This window comes from Suricata suricatta, chromosome 5 (genome assembly GCF_006229205.1).
Source record: "Suricata suricatta isolate VVHF042 chromosome 5, meerkat_22Aug2017_6uvM2_HiC, whole genome shotgun sequence".
Lineage (NCBI taxonomy): Eukaryota > Metazoa > Chordata > Mammalia > Carnivora > Herpestidae > Suricata > Suricata suricatta.
In genome coordinates, this window is record NC_043704.1 from 15,023,804 (window position 1) to 15,050,420 (window position 26,617).

Sequence of the window (26,617 nt, forward strand, 5' to 3'; positions counted from 1 at the left end):
TCCCCTCCCCTCCCCTCTTTCCCCCTCTTATGTTCCTTCCCTTCCATGAGTGCTGTTTATCATTTATCCTACCTCTAGTACTAACTTAGGGATCCATAGGTCAGTTTGGAGTTTCTGAAACAGAGGGTTTTCCCCTCGCTTTGGCTTAAATGGAGTATACCAGTACATCTGTGGCTTTCACAACCAACTGAAGACCATTCCTTTAAGAGTCCCACCAAACAAATGTCTTACATTTGCTTTTGGTGAACAGGAGTGTAGGGTAGAGTTTCATATGTATTCACTATATCATTTACATTCTGCTTTATCTTAATCATATTTGCTATTTTTTTAAGGCCTTTTTTCTGTTGTGAGGTTTGACAATTAAAAGTCATTTTGACACTAACACTTGCGAAGGCAGTGCTGTTCTGTAACCCAGATCTAAATCCAGAAGTGACTTCGCATTGACTAGGGATAGCATTGCAGGACAGTTTAACAAGATATGTGACAACCCAGTTGCATGTTGAATAACAATATTTCTATTCTCAGAGCCCAGGATTTTGGGGTCAGGTCAACTAGATTTGTCTCATATACTTTGATGATTTTGCCTAGAGTATAATTCCTATCTAAGTTCGTTTTTTTCTGCTCCTAAATCCCAAGGGTCTTCATTTAATGGCCGTGTCTGTATTCTGTAGTTTGGGATTGCAAAGAAGAGGGTCTGGAGAATAAGAATTTGAGCCCAGGATTGTTTTTGTTTCTTTTTTTTTTTGTTTGTTTGTTTGGTTTGGTTTGGGTTTTTTGTACAGTTTTAAATTCCACTGTACTTCTACTTCTTATAAACTAGGCCTTAAAGAAATAGGTCACTGGTTTCCAGCTGTGAGTTCATGGTCTGGGTTCTTCCTGGCTGACTGGCAAGGACAGTCATCCCTGTGTCATAGACTTGACGGCTTTCCCCACCCTCTTCCCCGTCCTGAACACCCGGCATGTAGTGTCTCATACGTAATAGCTGTTCCTTACTCTTGTTTGTCAGTAAAAAGTGATCATGTGATATAATCTCACTCTCTAGGTGAACTCTGCTCTAAAATCCACAATTCAGACCCACGCCTTTTGTTCCTTCCGTACATACCTGGGAGTTGTCTCCTCTGAGTCATATTTTGGTGCTGGATTTTGAGTCCCTTTGGCTGCAAATGTATTTTATTATAGGCTCCTCCTTCGTGAGATATCAAAAATCTGTGTTTTGATCCCTTAAAACTGTGACCTTTTAAATCTCAATATTATAGAATTAATATTTTGGTGTATCTTTACCTCAGTACATTTATAGTGAGTAAATCTGATTTGCTTTGTGCGTTCCTGACATGTTCTGGGATAATGAGTAGTGTATTGGTGATATTCTAAGATACTTAAATTTTTGTCTTTAGTTACCTTTAGTCAGCAGAGGTTATATTTAAAAGATGAAGTTTCTGTCTTTAATTTTGGGTAACAATCCCCTTTTCAAAATGTTTGCGATAACACAAAAGAGCTGAAGAATTGGTGTATTATTTTACAAGATTGTGATCTTCTGAGCTGTCCTTTCTCATCCTTATGACTTATCACTGAAAAAGGACACTGGATGTCCTTCATGACTATTCCATGTGAAGACTTCATGTGTTTCCATTGCAACCAAAGAGGAAGGAGATTTCATACATCCAGGCACTAATTTCCCAGGCTATTTTTTCACACTTGCTTATTTTTTGAAAAATTCTAATTATGGTGCAGGAGCCTAGAGATGCTGATTACTAATCAATATCTCAATAGCATGAAAGAGCCCATATTTACCGTCTCTTGATCACTTCTGTGGCTCAGACAGCGGGTCGTGTCGTTTCCAACGGACTGTTCCATTTACTCTTTGCATCCTACCCACGAGGAGACTGAGTCTTGGTGTGTGACATAACTCTTCACAGCCGTTTAGGTATTCAGTAGCAGAAGGAAAATTCCCACCCAAGTCTGTCTGGCTCTAAAGTCTGTGCTCTGGACACTAATCTCTTCGTTTTGGTCACTTAAGAGCTCAGGAAATGCAGTGGAGTTTGTGAGGGCTCAGTCCTTACCCTGACTGAAGCTGGTGGGTGTCTCTCACAGTTGCTCAAGACCCATTCATTATCTGTTTCAGATTTCATTTTGAGATGAATGATTAACCCTTCAAGGCTTTTCCCATTGTGTCAAGTTCAAACAAAAGAAGCTGACAAACTCCCTTTATACATTGAACATACGTAATAAACAAACAGCACAAGCCCCAACAAGAAGTAACAGTCAACGGGTTTAGTGTTTGCTCTGCTGAAGTCTGGGCCAATGTCAGCAGGTAATTGCATTCTGAGAAATGCCATGGCACCTGGAGGAAGGTGGTGCTGGGGATACACGGCCAAGCTTACCCCTGGAAGACTGGGGCCATGTCTTCCTTCGCGCTGAGAGGCATGGAGCAGATTTACGTTTGCTTGAATCCCAGAGGGAGATGGTGGAGTTTTCTCAAGAATTAAATAGGCATCACATATTACAAATTTTTTTTGAATAATTCATTGTTGCATCTTAAAAGTTTTGGGATGCCTTGTGATAAAAAAAACAAACCCATCATTAGAAATTTTGACTACTGGTTGTTGATGGTTTTTTTTTTTTAAATTAGCGGGGAGAAACCACAAACTCCAAAGCTAAGTGTTGCTGCTGTAGAAAATGCCTGTAAAAACCTGTATTTCTGGTGACCTGCACCTCCCTCCTCCAATACAGGTATTTCAGGCAGAGTGATGCATTTGATTCTTTCTCTGACTCATTTATTTCAGGCCTTATAAAATAGGATTTGAGATGGAGACACATATACCTCTATCCTACTTTAAAGTTATTTTAAAGCACATATTCCAGTTATTTCCATACACATGTAGACATGTGTGTGTAACCCCACCCCCCAGCACACACATGCACGAACCCTGGAACGGATCCCACTTGATCCGTGCCCATGAGTAAGAAGCGTAGGCCAAGGATGATGCCTAGGTTAGTCATTATTATCTTTCTCATGGTCTATTTTATGGTTGATGGAGAGATCTGGCTGAAGGAACATTGAAAATTGAGAAAGAAGACTACCAGTCGAGAGCAGTGCTGCTGGTGATGATATTGACACTTGGAACTGCCAATTAAGTAGACAGCTTGATGACGTGGCTCTTAATTCTGCAAGAAGACTGACCCTATAGTAATATAAATGAGCACATTTTTGTTAGATGGCTCCCCACAGTAATAACCTACAAAGGTTGTTTCGCACAGGCCATTGATAGATATGCCACAAAAAGAAAGGTTTCATGATTCAGAAAGTCCTGGGAACACTTGGTTAAATAAAGTGAATTCTATGTCTTCACTGCGAGAGCTAGAGTTCCCAACTTTGACCATGGAATGCATTCTTCTTAGGGCACCTACGAACATTTCCTGGGTTCCCACAGATGTGTACAAACACTGGAAGATGGTGTGGAGTTGAGAAATGAGCACAACACGTTTTAGGGAATGTAGACCTGAGTTCTGATCATGGGCAAGCTGCTTGTTCCTTCCTCTGGACAATAGGCATGTCACTTACAAGTGGGTATGAAATAAAAACACATTCCTCTTTCAGGTGGCCCTGATCATTAGATGATCTAATGTATGTGGAGATGCTTTTCTAATTTTGAAGCAGCCTGGAAATATGGGATTTTAATGTATCCTTTAATTTTTTTTATTGTGCTATAATATACATATGATTTACCATTTTGACCATTTTTTATGTGTATAGTTCACTAGCATTGAGTACATTCACACTGTTGTGCAGCCATCACCACCATCCGTCTAAGGCGTTTTCATCATCCCAGACTGAAATTCTGGGCCCATTAAACACTAACCCTCACTCCCCTGGCCCCTGGCCACCGCCACTCTACTCTCCGTCTCAGTGATATTCAGGGGACCTCATATAAGTGGAATCTTACAACATTTGTCCTTTTCTGTCTGACTTATTTCACTTATCATAATATCTTCAAGTATATCCTCTTGTGTTGTGATGTAAGATTTTGATTTACTTTTACTTATTTTCTTAGTTCACTCACTCCTGGCCCCATTCTTGTAATACATCACACAATGAAAGAAGAATACTTATATTTCTGGGGTATTCCTCTGGAATGGCCCTGAATAGGAGTTACTTGTGATTTGAGGAGAGGGGATAATATGCATGTACCTATAAGAAGAGCTGATCAAGAATCTAGTCCATCCTGGGGTGCCTGGGTGCCTCAGTTGGCTAAACATCTGACTCTTGATTTTGACTCACGCCACGATCTCATGGCTCATGGAATCGAGCCCCATGTTGGGCTCCATGGTGTCAGCTTGGGATTCTTTCTCTCCTTTCCTTTCTGTCCCCATCCCCTGCACACATACACACTCTCTCTCTCTGTCTTTCAAAAATATATAAATAAATACTAAAAGAAACAAGAGCCTATTCTATACTCAAATTGAATGAAAGTGACCTGGGGCTTTTCCCAGATAGTGGACATGTTTTGTTTCTTCTTCTTTTTTATTTAAGTAATCTCCACACCCAATATGGGGCTTGTACTCATGACCCTGAGACCAAGAGTTGCATGCTTGGGGCACCTGGGTTAAGTCAGTCAGTTAAGCATCTGACTCTTTATTTCAGCTTAGGTCATGATCTCAAGGTTCGTGAGATCAAGCCTCATGTCTGGCTCTGCACTGCCAATGAGGAGTCTGCTTGGGATTCTCTCTCTCCTTCTCTCTCTGTTCCTCCTCTTTCTCTCTTTCTCTCTCAAAATAACTAAATAAACTTAAGAAAAAAGAGAGTTGCATGCTCTTCTGACTGAGCCAGCCAGGTGCCCCCATGTTTTGTTTCTTCTTAAACCAGTATTTGGAATGGAAGAGATGTGAATTTCAACACCTAAATATTGTCGCACTTCGTCATGTAGATGATTAGCAGGATTTAAAAAATTTCATATTTCATCATTTTTTCCTGTCTCAAAATGGTGGCTCTTGATATTAGGTTTCTTTTAGGGGGAATCTTCTCTGACTTTTAGGGTGAAAATTATCCTTATCAAAATTAAATAACCTAAAATATGAAGGGATCTGTTCTTGTTTATTCAAATATGGCTTTGAAAATGTGTTCTTAAAAAGTATGAATACTCTCCTCTATTCCATGACTTTATAGGAAAATTACTCCCAAATACGTATTATTAACCCTTACAGTTAAATAAGATACCATAAAAGGGGCACCTGGGTGGTTCAGTCACTTAAGTGTCAGTCTCCTGATTTCAGCAGGGGTCATGATCTCACCATGGTTGATGGGATTGAACCCTGTGTCAGGTTCTGCCCTAACAGCGTGGGAGCTGTCTCTTCCTCTCTCTCTCAAGTAAACATTTTTAAAAAAGAAAAAAAAAATAAGATACCAAACTGATCATTATCTTTTTTTTTTTTCTGAATAATCATAACATTCAACTTAAAAAAACTCAGTCACATCAAACTGCCATCTTGTCCTGTTGTGTATATTCTCATCATCTGTACGTATTTTTTGCATTGCTCCGTGAAGACCATGTATTTCTTTGTAAAGAATACTAGTGGCGTGAACATCCTCTTGGCAAAGAGTTTTGTTAAGTCACGCCTTCATTTCTCATGTACTCTGAGCTCACTGTAGGCACCTAGTTTGGGGGTTTAAGACTGCACTTTTGGGTTCTTGTTTCATCCACCACCTTCCTCCCCATCCCCTCCCTATCCCCGAGACCTTAAGGCTGTTTAAGCAGCCTGAAGCCTTCCCCATTTTAGCATCCCTGTGAAACCTTGAACCTGGCATCTAAGAGAAGGTGCTCAGGACAACTTGGAATGGAATTAGGTTGATCTGAAATGAGACTCAGCTCTGAAAGTAATAATTGGAGGAATTTTTTTTTTTTAGATCAAAAACGTCATGATCTTATTTACCTTTATGGAGAACTGAGCCGAGCTCATACAGCACAGATGGCAGCCTGTTCCTGTGAGTGTGGGGACGGAGTGAGAGAAACAGAACAAAACAGGTGGCTCGGAGCTGGCGCCCTGGTGCCAACATTAGTCAAGGCCGCACACGGTCCCCACTTCCCTGTGCTTGAGCGAGTGAGACATTGGCGGAACCAGAAGGCTGATATTATTTTGATCATCATGCTCTATTTAATGAATACCCTTGATTAATCCCCATCTTCTCATGGATGCTATTTTGAATGGAAAATCACTAGTGGAAAAGCAAATCCTTACATTGATTACGGGCACAACACCTTTTCCCTCCCAGGACTTCCTCCCCAACCCCAACTGTTCCCTCTTCTGCAAAGCACACATTTTGGAAGTGCTTACTAGGTGCTGAATTTTTTTTTTTTAAGTTTTATTCATTTAAGTAATTCCCATACCCAATGCAGAGCTCGAACTTAGGGCCCTGAGATCAAGAGTTGCACAGTCCTCTGACTGAGCCAACCAGGCGCCCCATAGTGCTGAATTTTAACGAGAAAGAATCTGAAGTCATGAAGAAACTAAGTGATTTGCCCCCAAGTTGTTCACTTATCCCGGCGCTCAAAGAGGGACATGCATTGCCTACCAACTATGTGTGTTCTTTGGTTTGGCCCTTGAAAATTCAAGCTTCCTGCCCTATGGAAAAGCAGAATTGGGACTCCCAAACCAAATCTCTCAGCTTGCTTTCTCTCAAGGTGAATATTTTCAGAGAGGGGCACACTTAGGGCTCCGAGGAGCTGTAGTGCCGCCTGAGCTTTCTGAGGGTTAGTTTGGTTTAAATGCGGACTTGTCAGTTCCAGCTTAACTGGGAGGAATTGCTTCCCGGCGTGATGCATTAGTCATGAGCAGGGTGTAGGAGGGTGTTCAACAATCATTCTGACCCTCCTCCCCATCACCCGGCTTTCAAGCTCAACTTCAAGCCCAGCTGCATTAGAATTGAGGATGTGCTAGGGACATCCCCCCCTTCCCCTGCTTTGTGCTTGAAGTCTTGGCTCAGGAGTGGGAGAGGGTGATAATTGCAGATCCAGGGCTAGAGCAGAAATGTCACCACAAGGAAGCTTAGGTACCCGGGACCCTCCGTAATTTGTGCATATGTGGTGGGGGGTGGGGGAGGGTTAAGGGAGAGGACTGGTATATTTGTGTTTTCCAATTTGCAGATAATGTTTTGATACCGTTTTCCATATTGGGGTAAAAGAGTGCCAGAACTCTTGATGATGTGGGCTACAAGAGGCATCAACTCAGAGGGATGCAGTTATCTAGAGATACATGACAGGGACCTCTGGCTGGCTCAGTTGGCAGAGCATTAGACTCTTGATCTTGGGGTTGTTAGGTTCTAGCCTCATGTTGTGTATAGAGTTTAATTCAAAATAGGGTCCCCTGGGGGGCTCAGTTAGTTAAGTGGCCGACTTTGGCTCAAGTCATGATCTCACAGTTCATGGGTTCAAGCCTGCTTTGGATTCTGTGTCTCCCCCCCCCTCTCTCTCTCTGCCCCTCCCTTACTTGCTTGCACTTCTCCCTCTCTCTCTCTATCTCTCTCTCTCTCTCAAAAATAAATAAACAGAAAAAATAAAAATCTTAAAAAAAATATGTTCTTTGGAATATACGGCAAAGATGACATTTTGAAAGTGAGACCACTGTCCTCAGTGACCCTTTCATGCCCTGGGACTTGGGGCCAGGAACACCCCAAGTAGCCCTTTTTTCAGAGCTCAAATCCGGTAGGTCAGTCAAGAGCACCGGCTTTGTAATCTGTGGTAAACATTAGTGGGGGAAATTACTTTTATTCTTTTTGTTCCTTTGGCCACTCAGTGTGCCATGCCTAGGTGCTGGAAAAAAGTCTGTTGGGGCATGTGATGGTTAATTTTATATGTGAAGTTGGCTAGGCTGTGGTGTCCAGTTGTTTGGTTAAACAGTTAAACCAGTTTAGATGTTACTGGGAGGTAATTTTTTGATGTGGTTGGCATTTACATCGGAGGCACTCATAATGTGGATGGGCCTCATCCAATCACTTGAAGGCCCATAAGAGTAAAGACTCAAGTCTTCTGGAAGGGAGGGATTCTGTCTCCAGATGCTTTTGGACTCGAGACAGCAGTATCGTCTCTTCCCTGGGTCTCTGCCCTGCCCATCTGCCCCACGGACTGTGAGCTTGCCAACCACTACGGTGGCATGAACCAATTCGTTAAAATATCTGGTTCTCCATCCATCCATCCGCATCTTGTTGGTTCTCTTTCTCTGGAACCCTGAACCCTGGCTAACACGGGATATGTGCTATGGAACGCCATGTCAAAAAGTGATAAGCTGTGATCTCTTCCCTCAAGGATCTTGGGATCCTCCTAGAAGAGAGGGATTAAGACAAGTGTTCTAATAACTGAAAACTATAGGGAGTCAGAGGAGGAAAGTGCTAAAGCAAATCTTGGAAGACCGGAGATTTGCACGATTTTCCAATAAAACACTCCCACGTAAAAAGAGAGTTACCTTCCCAACCACTCCATGTGACATTTATCTTGGGGAAAAGATGGGTATTTCACCTTAAAAAATCATATACATTTAAAATTTTATTGCATTATCAATTTGCCCCAATTTCTCTGCTTTCACTAACCTCTGGAGTAAATCTTTTCTTTTTAATAAAAAAAATGTTTTTTAATGTCTATTTATTTTTGAGAGAGAGAGAAAGTGAGAGAGAGAGAGGGAGAGAGAGAGAAAGTGAGAGGGGCTGTGAGTGGGGGAGGGGCAGCGAGAAAGAGAGATGCAGAATCTGAAGCAGGCTCCAGGCTCTCAACTGTCAGCACAGAGCCCGATGTGGGGCTCGAACCCACAAACTGAGAGATCACGACCTGAGCCGAAGTCAGATGCCTAATCGACTGAGCCACCCAGGTGCCCCGACCTCCTAAGTAAATCTTTGAGTCCAGGTGACTCTTCAGAGAGATGCCCCTTTATCCTAATGGCTCTTGTCTCTGCTGGCTCTCTGATGGCCAGTGTGTTTGTGTGTCAGATCACAGAAAAGGCACCCAAGTGGCTACATTCTGGAAGAACATTAAATGCACACTGAATGTGCATTAGTTTGGTTTTGCAGGGATGAATGCACTGAGTGGGCAGCAGAGAGGGATGTTCGTGACGGGGATTAAAGGCAAGGAGACCTGAATTAAGGATCTAGGTAGAAGGGGCAGAGTATAGAGAATATTTCAGGGACCTTGGAGGAAGAAGAGGGGAAGAGGGAGAAGCTGGAAATTAACATTCATGGAAACCCTAATGCAATACTAAGAAAGAGTCTTTTCACATGTATCACCTCACCTAATTCTCAGCACCAGCCCTCAAGGTGAATTTCCCATTTTGTAGATGGAGAAAGTGATCTATAGGGCTGTTAGGAGACCGGCTCAAGGGCACAAGGACATTCAATGGCAGATGAAGATTAGATCCCAAAGTCTGCGTTACATGGAGGATCATGCTGCCTCCTGGGAGGAATCATACGTGTAGGGAGGTCTTGACCCTGAATCCTGTGTCGAATCGGGACGGTCACTGGTTAGCTCCATGGGGGTGTCCAGAAGGGGGTTCCAAAGAGGCATTTGTGCTGAAGACCGAGATCCAGGGAGCTGCGAGGGTGGAAGGAAGGAAGTTTGTTGAGAAACGTTCTCCATCTGGAGAATTTGGTAGAAGGCCGTGGGCAGGACCTATAGTCGGGGTCAAGGGCAAATCTGCGAAGTGCGTGGAATCCAAGGGAAGGAATCCTGTTCTGTTGGGGGAGGGGGGGCGGATGCTGCTGGGAGGCCATGGCCATTGGAACTCTGAAGTGAGAGCTCCTTCAGTTGCCAGTGAATTTTCTGGATGGGGAGCTGGCCAGACAGAATGAGGACTTCTTCCAGAAAACGAAACCTTTTCTTCCCACCTAGGAGGACCAAAGTTTTGTTCAAAAATACTTCAAAAATGATTTTTCTTTGTGCATTATTGTTGTTGTTGGCCTTTTTTCTTCCAGACTATTGAAATGATATTTCTTGGCTACATAGCCTGGCCGCGTCTAGGATTCCCCACACCAAAAAATGCAACCATCCTTGGAAACTTGGTTTTGGTTATTGCCTCTTGGCCAGTCATTGTCTTGTGGTGGGCGGAGATGAGGAAGTTGCAAAAATGAGTCCCTCCTTCCTATAGCGTTTTCTTTTTCTACATATGGCATTGTTTTATTGAGTATGAGTACAGGGATACTGACTAATGTCTTAAGAGCAGAAACAGTTTAGGGGCCCCTCGTGAGACCTAGTGCTATCAGCAGATTACCCTCAGAGCAGCCAAAAGTTTTCAGCACATGTTTACAACCTGGTGATATGTTCCTGAAGAATCTGGGAGGTTTTGATACTGCTGTGATTTGCTTCCTAAGAAGGCTGAGATATGGGTAAAATTTAGACTGGGCAGATGGGGAAACTGAGGCATTTGTCTAATAGGCTTAGAAAACAAGCATTAGCAACAGATTTGGGAATAGGTTGTTTTTGTTTGTTTGTTTTTTGGTTTTTTTGCCATGATGACCTTATTTCTGCTGCTAAAGAGTTCTTTTGCAATGTGTAGACCCCACCTGTCAACTCTGTCCCTGGGAGAAAAAACGGTAAGCCTGTCTTAGGTAGAACAAGACAGAAGTAGGAGGAGAAAGAATAGGTATCTGGGTGGGTTTTTTTCATGCTGGGGTCATGTGGTCCGGGAAGGAGGCGTTCCTGTGAGCTTTCCACAGGCTGCCTTTTCTTATTTTGTCTTCGTTTCCAGATCAGCTTCCTCTGCACCATAGGAGTAATCTTCAGTGTCAGATGGATGTGCGAGATGATTTCCGTAGGGCATGAGAAGGAAATTTCAGAATTAATATTTCTTTGTAACGTGCACATTTACATTTTTGTGTATTTCTGTTTGGTTCACATAAATTATGCACATTATGAACATACCCAGAAATTTCAAATGTGCATAATTTATTTGAACAGCTCATTATATGCAATTGGTTTGTTAATTAAATGAGTAATGACACACACTCATACTTTCAGGTGGGCATGCCCCGAACTATTTTATTGAATGAGGATGCCCATAAAACCATTTGCACACTAGTGCCCCGGACAGGAGTATAGTCATTAATTCTTAGAAGGCAGGCTGGTGTCTGTTTCACTTGCATGGTGTGTGGTCTCATAGATGTTACTTGGCAATGGATGTCAGGCTTTCTAAGCTAGTTGCCATCATACAAGAAAAAGATTTGCTCTGCGATTTTCTGTATCGGTTTTTCTGCGTGGGGACTTTGATGTATCACTGTTTCAGACACGTTCCCATGGTTTCCCAGGAACTGTCTTTATGTGAAAGAGGCTGATTATCCTCTTTTGACTACAGGGAATAGTCATAAAAGTCATTTGATTATTTTTTCTCCGTCTACTTTTTACAAACCCAGTCTGCAATCACTCATGTGCTTTTTATTTCCCTCCCAGTTTTTAATTCAGTCAGGATGAATGTTGGTCCTTATTCAGCCAAAAAGATCTCGCACCAGCGTTTGAAGTAAGAATCAGTTATTCTATTTTGCTGCTGTGAGGCCAAGCTCACTGGCCCTTTTTTGCCTTGATTTGAATCATGTATTTGCTAGGAAGAGAATCTCATGATGGTTCTCATTGTGATACTTCCACATTTTGACTTAAGCAGGTTAAAGACACATGGACTTCGTTTCAAGCATAAGGAGCCTAGAAATTTCCAGGCCTCTTAATTTAAGGAGAATGGTCGGGAAGGTTGGATTGAGTTGAGCTGCTGGTGGCTCTGTAGTTGGTCCGTGTCTTTCCGGTCATGTGTGTGAGCCCGTTGCCGTGGGCCACACTCCCGGGTTCTCCGGCAAAACCGGAGCTCTGCCTGACGTCTGCTGTCCGCTTCTCCTCTCCCTCACTGATGGAAGAGGGCGGCGGTGTCCTCAGATGCTACATCTGAAGGAGTGTCTGGTGCACTTCTTTATGCATTCTAGATCCACTTCACTACGGTCTGGATGGCTTTGGAGCGTCAGCCTTGCCGTCGATGGTCCTATTTGAATTAGAAGCCCAGTCTCAGGCAGGGCTGTAGTGGGCGTCCTGAGTTTTAGAAATCTTGGGGGACTGAACTCAAATCTGATTTACATTTTAACCTAGTGACCCCAAAGCTGAGATAGCATATTTTTATTTTTGTGTTAAATTATCGATGCTATTTAATCCATTTGTTTTTATAGCCATTGGCTTAGTCAGAGAGACCTGGTCTCTCACAGGTCATCAGAGATTGTGTGTGTGTGTGTGTGTGTGTGTGTGTAAAATTCTTCGATTGTCCAATGAAATTGGCCAATATTTGTGTCTCCATAAATCCTTCCTGATCCAAGCTTTTGACAGGGCTTCCTTCCTCCCTTCTTTCCTCTCTCCTTCTTTCCTCCCACCCTCACTTCCTTACGTCGTCCCTTTCTTTCCCCTCTTCTTTCCTCCCTCCTTCCCTTCTCTCCCTTCCTTCCGTCCCTCCCCCCTTCCCTTCTCCCTCCCTCCCTTCGATGCCATACTAACATGTTCCTCGGTGTGAAGCCTTGTGTGGAATGGACACTGCGTCCCTGGTGGGATCACTATGAATTCCCACCTCTCCAGGATAACGCCTTTGAGTTGGGTGCTCCATTGGCCCTCACAGTGGAAGGGGTTGTTGTCACTTTCTTTGTCAGCTATCAAACTAGAAGCTTCAGAAGCATCTCTTCCTTTTTCTTCCTCCCTCCCTGTCTCTCTCACAAGTAAGTATTTGGTTAAGTCCTGTTGACCCCACCTGTCTTTCTTACTACTTCAGGGCTCTCCCCTGGTCAGTTTAGGTCACTTTATCTCCAGCCAGTCACTGCCTGATTGGTTCCTTGCAACAAGCCTCCACCTTTCTCTCCCCTGCTACCCAGGGGGTTGGGGAGAGAACACGTTCAATTGTGTAACTCCGCTCATAAAATCCCATTACACATTCCACTACACATCCTGCCTGATTCCTTTGTGTAACATCTGTAGCTCCAACCCATCTCTTTCACATCATCACCTCCAGCTCCCTTTTTTTTTTTTTTGGCTTTATTTATTTATTTGGTGGGGAGGGGCAAAGAGGGAGAGAGACAGAATCCCAAGCAGGCTCCGTGCTGTTAGTGCAAAGCGCGATGCAGGGCTTGAACTCACGACTGCAAGAACGACCTGAGCCAAGACTGAGTTGGATGTGAGATCATGACCTGAGCCAAGATTAAGAGCTGGATGCTTAAATGACTGAGCCACCCAGGTGCCGCCAGCTCCTTTTCATGCATCTGTCTCTACAACATGGGACTAATGCTTTCATCCTTCAGGGCCTTTACTCTTTTCCTGGAAAGTTCTGCCCTTCTCTTTTTGCAGATTCCCTTCTGTCCTGTTTATTTTCTCCCATCCTCATAGGCTAAGCCAAATCCTTTTAGCCTGTGAGGACTGGGTTTAACTGACAGCTTCCCTTAGCAGAATTAGCCTATTTCTTCTTATCATTCACTCTTAACTATGTCAGAGGAGCCTTTACAGCCCTGTTACTAAGTGGATAAGTGACCATTGTATTCTCAGAGTTGGGGCGGCATAGGGGAATGGTCTCTTTCCTCATCCCAGACACACAGGAGGTGCTCAATAAATGTTGGCTAACTATTGGTAGGAGTCAGCAAACTTATACAGGCCCTTCTCCAAACCATCCACAAGCAGTTTTCAGAACGCCATAAGCATAATTATTTAAAATATACTTTTATATGATCTATTTCATTTTTTAATGTTTATTTTTGAGAGAGAGAGAGAGAGAGAAAATGGGGACGGGCAGAGAGTCAGGGAGACCCAGAATAGGAAGCAGGCTCCAGACTCTGAGCTGTCAGAACAGAGCCTGATGCAGGGCTCGAGCCTGGGAACAGTGAGATCATGACCCAGGCTGAAGTTGGACGCTTAGCCGACTGAACCACCCAGGCGTGCCTGTATGCTCTCCTTCAAAAGATGCTCTCATTTTTAGGAAACACCACTATTTGATGTACTGCTAAGAAAGAAAGAAAATGGTGCCAGTTAGACCACACTACTCCAGTGTGATTGTAAGGTCCCTTCAGTTTCAGAGATGTTCAAAGTGAAAAATGTGTTTCTCAGAATCAGTGAAATAAGGAACTATGTTTTACGAGCTGGAATTTATAGTCTTAATTTTATAAGTGCAAAACAGTTGGGAGTGAATTGCAAATCAAAAGCTGAGGTCATTTTAAAAGATGGTTTGTTTTTGTTTGTGTTTTTCTATTGTTTGTTTTTTTTGAGTTTTTACTTTAAAATGAGAGAGTGAAGGAGCATTTTGGGCTGAGTATCCTGGAGTGACTTGGGATGCTAGGTCTGTGGAACCTTGACCTGTCACTCCATCTTAGGAGTCAGCCCTAATTTCTCCCTTTTTAGAAGATGAAGACTTACAGGTAAAGAATCACCCCCATTTTGAAAATCTTTGGGAGGAATTCCTTCAAAAATTTGTTAAAAAATCATTTTACTCGGCCCCGAAGTAGAAGATTATTCACTGCACTAAAATGTTTTCCTTAGTCTTTGATTAAAATTCTACATTACCACCTAAAAATCAGGATTGATGTTCCCACTGTCCCCTCACCAACGGTGTTGCACAGGACCCGTTACACTGTCACTTTATGCAGGGCAGCTGCGTTGGCCAGCCGTTGTACTTGCTCATTGAGTTTTGGTTACTAAATGATGTTGTTAATCCAATACTCACACTCACGTACATACTTCATATGTTTAGCTTCTGTTCCGTCTTTTCCGTCCTTAGCATCTGGTTTACCGAAATCTCTTTGGCCATTTTCTCTTAGAGAATGTTGCTGTCTCGCACATGCCTTCCACCAACACAAATACCACCAGCAGCAGGGAAGGAGCCAAGGAGGAGGTACCCGCTGGGGAGAGTGATTCTTTCTGTTGGGCTTTTAGGCTCAAGCGTAAGAGACCAACAGTGTGAGTTTGGTGTGCCCCAGCCCAGTAACCTCTCCAGAGGGGCTGGTGGTATTTTCTTACTCCTCGATGTCATTGAAGGCAGCCCCAGCCCTCATTGCTGGCAGGCACAGTTGCCACACCGCTGCTTGGGTGCATGGCCTCACCCCCGGGAGCTCTTCCCTGACTCACAGAGTGGCCCTCCCATTCTGCGTGGGAAAGGCTGCTCCAGGTCAGGGGACTCTTGTCTCTGTGTGGTGGCAAATGGAATAAAATGGCCAGGAAGACCACATCCTGCTATGTGATGAAGAAAGGGGACCCCTTGAGTCTCAATGGTATTTTGGGCTGAAAGACTTTGCTCCTGGCTGCTCAGCGAGAGACCAGGTAAAGGGAGAAGCCAGGTTGTAGGGGTTGGAGACCAGCGTGGAAATGGTAGCTTGCCCTCTCGCACTGCTGGGTCACTTGGGTGGGCCTGGAGAAGAAGGTCTTGGAAGCAGATAGCAGCCAACAAGTCTGAGGGTCCCTGTTCTTAGTCTGAGAGTCTCTTCTCAGCGAAGGCCTCGTCCTTCAGAGTGGGGACTCCCCTGTCTCCAGGCTATAAACCACAGGCATGGTAAGCCAGAAAGAGCTTGAACCATTTTCTCTTCCGGAACTGTAGCCTTCGACAGTGAAAGAGGAGCCACCCTGACCCACCATGTGGCCCAGTGGCTTGGGATACGCGGCTTCTTCCTGTGTCTAGGGAGGCCTTCTCGAGCTGGCATGAGAAGGAGAGACAGGTCTGCCCAAGGAAAAAGACTTGAGTGACTTCACTTTGGAAAAGACGTTGTTTGAAATCTCTTCTACCTAAGGCATTGATGTGTTTTGGAGAAAGATTATGTGGGCTGTTTAAGGTTTGTACAACTCTGTTACGCCCCACAGGAGGTACAGAAGCTCTTTCGACAGAGTACTGTCCTCTCCCCGGTGCTGAGATCATCGGGTTCTCTCACTGGGAACACTCTGTTAAGTTAAGCCACGACGTGGTGTAATGTTGAAAGGCAGATGTCAGCATTAGCAGCTGACTCTGGTCCACTTCCATTTTCTTTGGGGATCACATGTTCTATTTTATCTTGCAATGACAGGGATGAGCTTTTTTGACATGACTCAAACTTGAAATTCAGACTTCAGGAGCCAGGAGCCCAGAGCTGAGCAGGCTCTCCTATCACATGGTCACTACTCTTGGAATGTTGGGTGGAATTCTCAAAGGTTCAGGAGCGTTATGGCTTCGTAGCGGCAATGATGCTACTTAGATTTTTGAGAAATTACGTGGTTCTCGTGGTCTGTCCTGAGAGAGCTATTAAGTCCATTTCAGTAAGCTGGGCCCCCTTGGAGCCCTTGCTGAGCCAGGCTGTGGGGGTACTTGGGGAGATTTGATGGCCAGCTGTGTAACACAGCCCTTTGGGACTGGCGATTTCCAAACTTCCCTCTGACAAAGCTGGGAGGGAGCTGCGTAGTGAGTGATGCAATGTTGGAGTTGTATTCATGGGCATTTGCCAGTGTCCAACTGTAGCTGCAAGACAATAAACACCAAGAACCGAGGGAAACTTAGAAGAGTATTTTGGCCTAATGCCACTGACTCACTGCCAGACAGATAGTAAGCATTCCATAAATGGTAGATCGCGCTTAGTTGGGGTAGAACATGTTACTTCGCTTTGAAGCACACTGACTTTACTCCTATGAAATATGGTAATGTCTGTCCTAGCTGAACCTGTTGGTTAAGTATTGCCAAAGATTCACTGCTCTAAAATTAAAGTTATTATTTTAGTAGAGATTCCTTGACTTATAGCTGGCTTAAAAATACTGATTCTGTGAACATGTTTCCTCAGTTACCTTGGGATACATTTGGATCTACTTGGAAGTAGCATTGCTCAAAGCTAGTGTAGTGTTTGACTCTGGGAACTTCTAGGGATTTTGTTGAGATGATTTGGGTGTCTGTTTTCACCTGCCTCGGAAACGTGGGTGGGCTAAAGCCGTGTCATCCGCGTGCTAGGAATTCGGAGCCCTTGTCATAGCTCGTTCCTCTGTGATAAGAATCCTGGCTTTTTGCGGCGTCTGGGTGGCTCAGTCGGTTAAGCCTCTGACTTCAGCTCAGGTAATGATCTCACGTTTGTCGGTTTGAGCCCCGCGTCAGGCTCTGTGTTGACAGCTCAGAGCCTGGAGCCTGCTTCCGGTTCTGTGTCTCTCTGCCCCTCCCCCTCTCATGCTCTGTCTTTCTCTGTCTCAAAAATAAATAAAACATTAAAAAAAAAAAAAGAATCCTGGTTCTGCCCTTCGTGGTCACGTGGTTCTCCTGGGAGGGAAGGTGAGCCTGGAGTGTCCATTTTCACACAAGGCCAACAAACTCACACCTCATGGAACCCTCCCCTCATGCCAGATGGGAGTGGTTTTCTGGTATCTTGGCCCAGAGATACTTGGGCATGAGCCAGACAGTCCTACCTCAGTGTTCTCCCAATTTGAGTTGACTTGTAGTATTTCTACTATTCTAGTTTAGATCGTGTATCTTTGAAAGTCACGCACTACCGCGTCCTTTGTTGAATAAAGTAATTGTTTAAAAATAAGTAAAGAACATGACCAGTGAATTTTCTTTAATTTCTGAACCACGTAAAATGTTTCAGTAACCCAGATTCATCTATCCAATACTGATTTTTAGACTAAGTGAATACTAAAAATTAATCGTTTGGGTGCTTACTACATATAAATATTCAGGATTCTGACTTGTTGAGAACTTTGATCCGACATCTCTACAGAATTCCTCCCTCTGCTTTTTATTTTTAAGGTTCAAGGTGAGGAGAAACTTCCTGATACTCATTAATTCACTAATTACAGAATATTTTAGGCACTAAGTCATGATGAATCGCATAAGAGTGAACATACTTATATAGCATTTTATAGTTCCTGTAACGTTTTTGTTGATTCTCTAATTTCTGTTTTTTTAACAATCTTTGTAGGTCAGCAAGTAAGGTAGATAATCTTACATTTTCCCTGTTGACTCTCAGAAAGGATACTTTACTCGCCCAAGGTCACAGTGCCTGGTACACGAGTTTGGATACTTTGAGGGCAAGTACAGTACCCTTTTCTCTGTATACTTTGGCTTCTGGAACTTGCAAAGCCTTAAAAATGACAGGATGCCCCTTATGAGTGTTTTTTGAAGGTGAAAAAGAAAGTTCCGGTCTGGCAGACTTTTAAGGAAAAGCTATGGATTAACTGTCATGGACACCCTATTTCTGACACCTGTCATGTTGTCAGCTCACATCAGACTGGAAGGTGGGAGCAGTGGGACCCCCAGCGCTGTCTAATTTTGCAGGTAGATGAAGCCCGAGATTCCTTTCGGTAATTCCTACCCCACCTCCAGTGCACACACTTCCCTGCGAAACCTGTTGACACCTGACACCAGGACTGACTCTGTGAGTCGACGATGAATTAGAACGAGACCGAAGAACGTGGTACATTCCGCACTCACGTCCCATCGGTGTAATGTTAGTGGGCTGCTGGTGCTGCCGGATTGTGCCAGTGTGGTGCGCGTGCTGTGACAGATGGAGCAGATCACGTCCTCCAGCGGCATTAATCAATTCCCTTGTTGCCCCCCAACAGATTTAAGGTGGCTCCTGAGTCCAGTTTCAGTGAGTGAGGCATCACGTTTTAAGGAAGCCCCTGAAACAGTGGCCTTGTATAGTGTGTATTTTTACAGTTGACAAATGTTCATAATGGTAGAATAATAACTAATGTTTATTGCAAACTGACCACCCAGTGGTTTAGGAACCATTCTCTTTGTAGGGGCTGATATTTACTGTTTGCCTCAAACTACCCCTACGTAAATAGTAAAGCCAAGATTTGACCTGATGCACGCGGTAAGGACTCAGTCTCAGACCCCCAGCTCTGAGCTTGGTGCAGGGCTGCCTTCCATTGAAACAGAATTCTCTGAAGTTCCTGAAGAAAGCTCAGAGGACTAATTTGTTCTTAAGGTGCCCATGGTGTGCAGCCTCAAGGCCATGGTGGAGCTAACCCACCGTAGGCGAAGTGGGTGCCTTTTGGCACACTGCAACCATAGCATATCTGCTGACTGCAAAAGAACAAATGTGAGCCTCTTTGTTAGCCCACGTCATGGGTCAGTTCTGTAACAGGTAAAATTTTTTCCCACCAAGATCAGGCAAAAATTATACCAGATACAACTCAGTTTTGTTTTCCTGCATGTTTTATTTATTTTATTTGTTAAAGGTTTATTTTTGAAAGAGAGATAGCCAGCAAGCTGGGGGAGGGGCAGAGAGAGACGGGGGGGGCGGGGTGGGGGGAATCTGAAGCAGGCTTTGCTCTAACAGCAGAGAGCCTGACGCAGGGCTCGAACTCATGAACTGTGAGATCAAGACCTGAGCTGAAGTCAGATGCTCGACTGATTGAGCCACCCAGGCGCCTCTCCTGCGTGTTTTATAAATAATGCTCTGTAACTCTCATCTTCTTCCCCATAGTCTTCTACTCAGGATATTAGGATATAGAGATCGTTTCAGCTCTGGTAGTTAGAATATGTACTTTTTAAAAAAGTGTTTGAAAAAAACCCTTCATCAGTTTCTGTTGTGCAGGTGGAAGGGCAGCCGCCCGCAGGCCCCGTTTGCCAGCAAGAATCCAGCCTCGCCAATTATTGGCAGCTGGCACCATAATGAGTCCATTTCAATATAAATGGGCTGTTGCTTATTAATTTCTGCTGGTTCCTAAGCAATTCGGGAACTGCTTTGAAAATTGGAAAATTTGCAGAGAACAGCTTTAGGAGGAAGCCTAGGGAAAGAGCGAGAACAAGTCAGCAATGGGGGTATTATGGAAAGGGCACGTATTGTAGGCTAATAATGGGGTGTTGCGGAGGACCCGTGCTCCCTTTCTTGCAAGCGTGAGTCACCAACTTCAGGTTAAATAGCCTGTTTCCCAAGATAAGGAAGCACTGCAACTTCACTTACTGTTCTGTTCTCTGTGGATGTGTGTGTTTATTTATTGACCGATCCGTTCCTGCTCAAAGCATTTGGCGCCTCGTGTTCTCACCTTGCTAAAAACACCAGCAATGGGTGGAGGCAGCGGGCAGCCCAGGAGGATGGTGGTGTGATGTGCAGCCAACCAGGGAACCCCCCCCCCCCGTCTCTCTTCTTTTCTTACCTAGTAGCTACAATAATACCCCAGAAGACAGGCTTTTATTTCCCTCCTTAAAAAAAACAAACATCCAAACTGCGGGTTCATGGAGTTACCCTTGTCAATTTCTCTTCTGTGTTAAACACCAGTTGCGATATTTTGCTAAATTCTTTTCTGTTCGTACTCTTCATGAGTTGGCTCTGAAGTTGACGTTTGCCAGCTGAAAACATGTAAGCCACGAGGTCTGTGTATTTAGTTTGGTCTTTCTTTTCCTGCGTTTTAACATTTTCTTCAACCTTTGTTATAAATATAGCCCTTCTTTTGTAATGGCCGAGACTCCCTTGTTTCCTTGTATGTATCTCTGTCCATTGAGACCTTTTGGAGATGAAGAGGGAGCCCTGGAAATCATTCTATAGTCACCTGTTTCTGTCATCTGATACTTTCCTCCATAGAAATAGGGGGAAATGATAACTTAACTTGTAGGACGGTTTCTTTTCATCAATATAAATATACTCGTGCTTATTTATCTGGTTATGCCTGTCACTTTGTACCTGTGGCTAACTGTTGCACTGTTTGATTTGGGATGTGGCATCTCACACGAAATGGATGTCGGAGAATTTCTTTCTCCATAAGAAAAGGCCCACTGTCTGTGTTCTGGCTGACCATTTCCTTTCTCTTTTCGGTCCTCTCCAGGTTTTTGGCACGTCCTCATAGACTCCGATGAGCCCATGACGGCCTTCCCGAGGGACCAGTGCTGACACCTTGCCCCAGCCCGTGTCACTGTTCATCCTGATACCATTTCCAATCTCAGTACCTAAATGCCACAGTGCTCTTGGGGCACGCTGGGCTGGGAATCACTGTTGCCTTGGAAGGTAGGTTTGTATATGTATTTTTAATCCTGTATATGTGTCTGCATGAATTAATGGAAATTGGTAGGGGTGCGGTGGGGGGGACAGCACGTTTTAATGTAATTGGAATTGCTGTCTTGCATGGAGCTCGTGGGAAAAAGAATTTGGAACCACTTCTTTGGATTAGGGTTACACCCATCTAAGAATTCAAAAGCATTAGCATTAAAGCTTTAAAACAAAAGTGAAAAAGAAAAGAAAAGAAAGAAAAAGCCCGGTACCTATGACATCTTTTCTTGCCCTGTGAATTGCCCTCGGGGTCTTTTAATTTATCCCTGAGCTTCCCGTCTTTATATTGGATTATGTTTGAAAAAGACAAATCTAGCTGCACCATCATAAATTCAAAACAATGCTATATTTTGTTTCTGGTTTGGATAATCTTTAAAAAGCAAAACAAATACAGTCAAAAATAATAATCTTTCTAAATCAGAGATGATCTTTTATTTGTTGCAAAACTTTCCTGTTTAGTCTCTTATGTTAGGGGTGTTCGCATGTGACTTGGCAAAAGCACTTTTCATGGGTTTGTAAAGATTTAGCAGAAACTTTCAGAACTTTGTCTCCGTGTAATCTTAGCTCCCTCACCCCCCACCCCCCACCCCACCCCTGTCTTCAGGCTCAGCCTCCAGGAGAGAGAAAACAGGCTTGAAACCAAGACCTCCCACTAGAAGCTAATTTTAAATTTGCAATCTGTTGTCTTGTGATTTTCGCTTCAAATTTAACTTTGAAATAAATACATTTCATCCTTTCTCCTGCAAATGTGGAGGTCTGTTTTCGAGTCATAGAAGGGTGATCATTATGTTTATTTTAATAAGTTTTTAAATACCCCAGGGGAGTGAAAAAATTGTATTATTAATAATTATAATTTATATACATCATTAAATGCCTTATGCTTGGATTTCACCATGTCCTTACCAATGATGGAGAAGCCTCGCTTTCCTAGTTACCTTTTGAGTTGCATCTGATTCGAATTGGGTCGTCTTGGGCCCACCAGTGAGCCCTGACGTTTTATATATTTGAAGTACCCTTGTAATGAGTTGGGCTCCCATTGAGGATGGCTGTGTTAATGAGTGTCTAGAGGCGACCCAGACATGGATGGGTAGGGTCTGGTCCTTGCCACCGGGGAATTACAATAAAATGGGAAGGGGGTACATAAAAGCAAGACCAGCACGTCCGTGTACAAATAACCACATCGCAGACGCCATATGAAGAGGTCAGGCAGAGTGCTGTTGGAATGTAGAAAAAGCATGATTAAATCCAAGCTAGATGTTATTCTCTTTACCTTAGGTAATTCCCCAGCCATCTGTTTTGAGTTTGGGTTTGGTGTCATTTGTTGTAGCTGTCAACGGTAGTGCCCACATCCTCACTCTCCTCAATTATCCCAAAAACCCAGGGACTTACAGCATGTTAACATGTTTTATTTATTTTTCTTTCCTTAAAATGAATTACAGGGTTAGTGGAGCAACTTCAGAAAATGCAAAAAATAAAATTTTTGAAAATTACAGTTGCCCCTAAATGCTCTGTCCAGAACAGTTGCTAGTGTGCACGTGAGAAAGTGAAATATTATTATTATTATTATTTTAAAGTTTATTTATTTTGAGAGAGTATGCACATGCATGTGTGTGCAGGGGAAGGAGAGAGAGAGAGAGAGAGAGAGAGAGAGAGAGAGAGGGAGGGAGGGAGAGAGAGTGGGAGAGAGAGAGAATTCCAAGAAGACTGCACCATCCGTGTGGAGCCTGACTTGGGGCTCAAGCTCACGAACCGTGAGATCATGACCTGAACTGAAATCAAGAGTTGGACGCTTAGCCACCTGAGCCACCCAGTGCCCTGAGAAAGTGAAATCTTATTACTATTCTTAAAGAAAATATTAACCTGTTCTTGGATGTGCATTGCATGTGTTTCTTGTTGTGCATCACAAGACGTAAGTTTTACTTCCTGAGAATAAGAAGCGTTTTGCTCCGGGGATGTTCTATCCTAACAGTCATAGAATTACCTTTTTTGATTGTCTACTTCTGAACAGAACAAGCCTTGGTACGCTGACACCCAAGACTGGGCTTTGGGCTTTGATCACCTGGAGCCTTCCCATTCTTGAGTGAAAGGGTGGGCCGTTCTGCTGTGTATTTGGGGTATTGCCTGTATTGCTTGTCTTATCTAGGGACTCTGACGTGCTGTCCCATAAAAATATTATTCCGGGCTCCTTAGTGTTCAAGGTGATGAGGTTATTCTGAGTTTCCATTGTATCTTCTTCTTTCTCTCTCTCTTTTTCCTCTGAACAGTGTGAAGTTACGGGAATATTTCTTTGTTCCTTTCTGCCCAGAGACCTTGGCCATGGGGTTATTTTCTATTAACTGGAATATTTTCTCCCACAGTACGGAGACAACGTAATATCAGTGTGATTAAAGACACGGTTTGAAGGTTCTCTCTTGGATCGTAATAGGTTTTACCTTTCTTTTTTGTCTTCTGTGCCTCTACTCATATATAATAATTGATGTTCATAATGATTTTGCCTAGACACTGCGAGCAGTTGAGGATTTCATTTATTTCAAGAGTGCTTGCCTTTACTCAGGAGCATAGTTATAGTAGCTGCTTTCTTTCCTTTTCTTTTTTTGGAGAGGAAATTTCAGAAGAAAAACATTTTAACCTCGAAGAATTTTTCCCATTTCGTGGATCACTTCGGGTGTGCTTTGCATTCTTTTCCTAGCGTGTGAGCCCCACAACCCTTTGGGCTACAGTGGCCACCATGTAAAGGCTAACCTTTTAACCTTAATGGTGTGTGTTTGATCGGCTGACACCTGATCACTTTAAGATTGACATCTCTGGATGGTCTTTTCTCTTGCGAACTGGTTCGCTTTTCTTGGTTCTTTGGAATACATGGTGAACATTCTAAGTATTCCATTGGGAGACTCTAGGTCCTGTTAAAATCACCTGGAAAATGTTGGTCTTTCTGTTTTTGCTGTTTCAGCAGGCAGCCAACCTGGCTAGGTTCAGATCACAAGTTCTGTCTCCCCTTTGGTGGGCGGTGGCCTCAGTCATTGCATCTCACGTGTCCCAGGCATGTGCCACTTGGTTCATCTGGGTGGTGGGCTGTGGCTTATATCATAATTCAGTTCTCAAAGCCTTGACTGCCTTGCTTTGGGTCAGTCCGAGGCGTGTGCCTCTGAGGGGTGAGCCTGGAACTCCTGTGGATTCATACGCAGCATGAGTGGATTTGCTTCTCCACCATTCTTTTCTCTCAGATCCCTTCACTCCTTCGGTTTCAGGGACCACTGACCTTGGTTCTTTGGCCAGAACAGTGGGGCGCGTCCTGGGAATGTCTGCTTCTCCTGTGTCATAGGCATACTGGGTGCACACCTTCTGTGCAAAGCTGGGAGAGAAAACGAGGGACTCACTCCTGGGTGAGTGGCCTCTTCCGGTTTGACTCCCTTCCCCGATCCACGTGTTTTTGCTTACACTTTGCAGTCTTTGGGTAGCTGCTTTTTTCTTTGGTCCCAAGTTTTTAGTTTTTATCAGCGAGGGCAAGGTCAGTCCTAGTGCTGTATTGCCTCTTGGCGTCTGTATTGCTCAATAGCAACTCAGTTTCGCACACTACTTTATTACGACAGAAACGCTGTCCCTGGTCAATCAGCTCTACCTCTCAGGGGGGCCTTGTTTTGGGCCATTGGTCTGTGTTTGCTTTGTGTTTCCTAACAATAGATGCTAGATAATGCCCGGTGCACTCTTACTTTTTATTGCCTATTTTATGGAAACTCTACTAGAATGTTTTCGATGGCTTTCAGCTGTAAAAGCTAATTTTAAAAGTATCATTTTGCAGAACTCTCACTTAAAAATTTTTTTTTAACGTTTATTTATTCTTGAGAGACAGACAGAATATGAGCAGGGGAGGGGCCAAGACAGGGAGACACAGAATCCAAAGCAGGCTCCAGGTTCCGAGCTGTCAGCACAGAGCCTGACGTGGGGCTCGAACTCACGAACTGCGAGATTCTGACCTGAGCTGAAGTCAGACGCTTAACCGACTAAGCTGCCCAGTTGTCCCAAAACTCTCACTTTTAAACAAAAATTTCATTTAACCAGAATATTTCACTTAGCTAAGGCTTTGTTTTTTTCAAGTTTGAAATAATTACAGATCTGGAGAAAATTGTGTACTGGAAGCGTACCCTTTGCATAGTTTTACCTGATGGTTGCCTCTTAAATAATTATAGTAAAAAAGCCAAGGGTTTGACATTTTTTTTCAATGTACGTGTATAGTTAATAAGTTTAAGCAGGCTAATAAATTGACAAAAGCAGCCCTGAAGAAAGGACCACTTACCTGATGAATGTATGAACCACCCTGAGGGCTGTACTTATTGATAAAGTTCCTTAAGATACATTTTCACTGTGTATTTAATTGAGTGGATCTCAAGGAATTTGCAGACACCGGATGTTAAGCTGATCCCATCCTGGAATATTCCCTACCAGGTCACACATCATATGATTCTCAGAGGGAACTTTCCAAGAAGGAGGATCTCCTTTTTACTAGCAGTAAGTCTATTTCAAAGCAGTTATATTAAGAGAGAGATTGCGGGCCACCTGGGTGGCTTGGTTAAGCGTCCAACTTCTGCTTTGGTCATGATCTCACTGTTGGTGAGTTTGAGCCCCGCGTTGGGCTCTGGGCTGACAGCTCAGTCTGGAGCCTGTTTCAGATTCTGTGTCTCCCTCTCTGTCTGCTTCTCCCCTGCTCATACTCTGTCTCTCTCAAAAATAAAAAAATATTTGAAAAAAAAAACTAGAAAGAGAGAAAGGGTGTAGTGTGGGAAAGAGTCACATTCCCTTAGCGCCCTTGAGCTCTGGCCCTGAGAATCTCGATTTTCTGACCCTGTCTGAATGACCCCCTGCCTGTCGCCCTACTATGTCGCCCTTGCCCCCGTTCTGTCTGGATCTTCGTAGGCCGAGCTCTCCTGCACTGTCTGCCCACATGATGGGGAGGGGTTTCCTCTCAAGTCTGGCCCTTTCCCTAAACCCCTCTCTTAAAAGAGGGGGCAGCTAAGAATTGAGGGCAAGAATTGAGTGAAATGAGGCAGGAGCTAGGCCTCCATTGTTTGGCCAGGTAATTAGGGGATGAGGGGAGCACGGTGCCACAGGGTCGAATGGTCTGGGGGGAGGGACCTGCATGAGTCTTCAGGTGGAAGGGACACAGAGCAACAGGCACATTGAAGACTGGTGTGTCTTCAAGTCACCCTGAGGGAAGAGGCTGGTAAATTTAAGTCTGACGTGTGTTTTCTCTAGTCCACATTGTGATATTTTTACCCAGTCTGCATGGTGCTAACATTCCCATCGACGTGCTGTTGTAGTTGTAGGAGTTTTTGCATTCCAGATGGAAGTTTATTTTGTCATTCATTCAGTATTTTTCCACCTCACACCTTTCACCTTTCAGGCAATGTTCTAGGCACTGAGGACACAGCAGTAAACGAGGCAAGCAAAACTCCAGCTCTCCTGAAGCTTAGCTTGTAGTGTTGAAGGATAGAGGATAAAAAAGATAAGTGAAATACATTGTTTGTTAGAATTGTGATAAATGCCAAGCAGGAAAAGAAAACCAAAGAAGAGGGTTAAGGATTGAGGTCTGCAGGTGGGGATGTCATTTTGGGAAGAGATGCCTGGAAAGGTCACCCAGAGAAGGCAGCATTTGAGTCC

At 43.8% G+C, this 26,617-nt stretch overlaps 1 protein-coding gene across 1 annotated transcript in view; it reads left to right on the plus strand.

Annotated features, from left to right (window-relative positions):
- Positions 1–26,617, plus strand: part of TIAM1 (T cell lymphoma invasion and metastasis 1) — a 199,896-nt gene that overhangs the window by 36,244 nt on the left and 137,035 nt on the right. Inside the window, exon 2 of the mRNA XM_029938668.1 lies at positions 20,742–20,920. The gene's annotated coding sequence lies outside the window, so the exon portion shown is untranslated. The remainder of the gene's footprint in view (positions 1–20,741; positions 20,921–26,617) is intronic.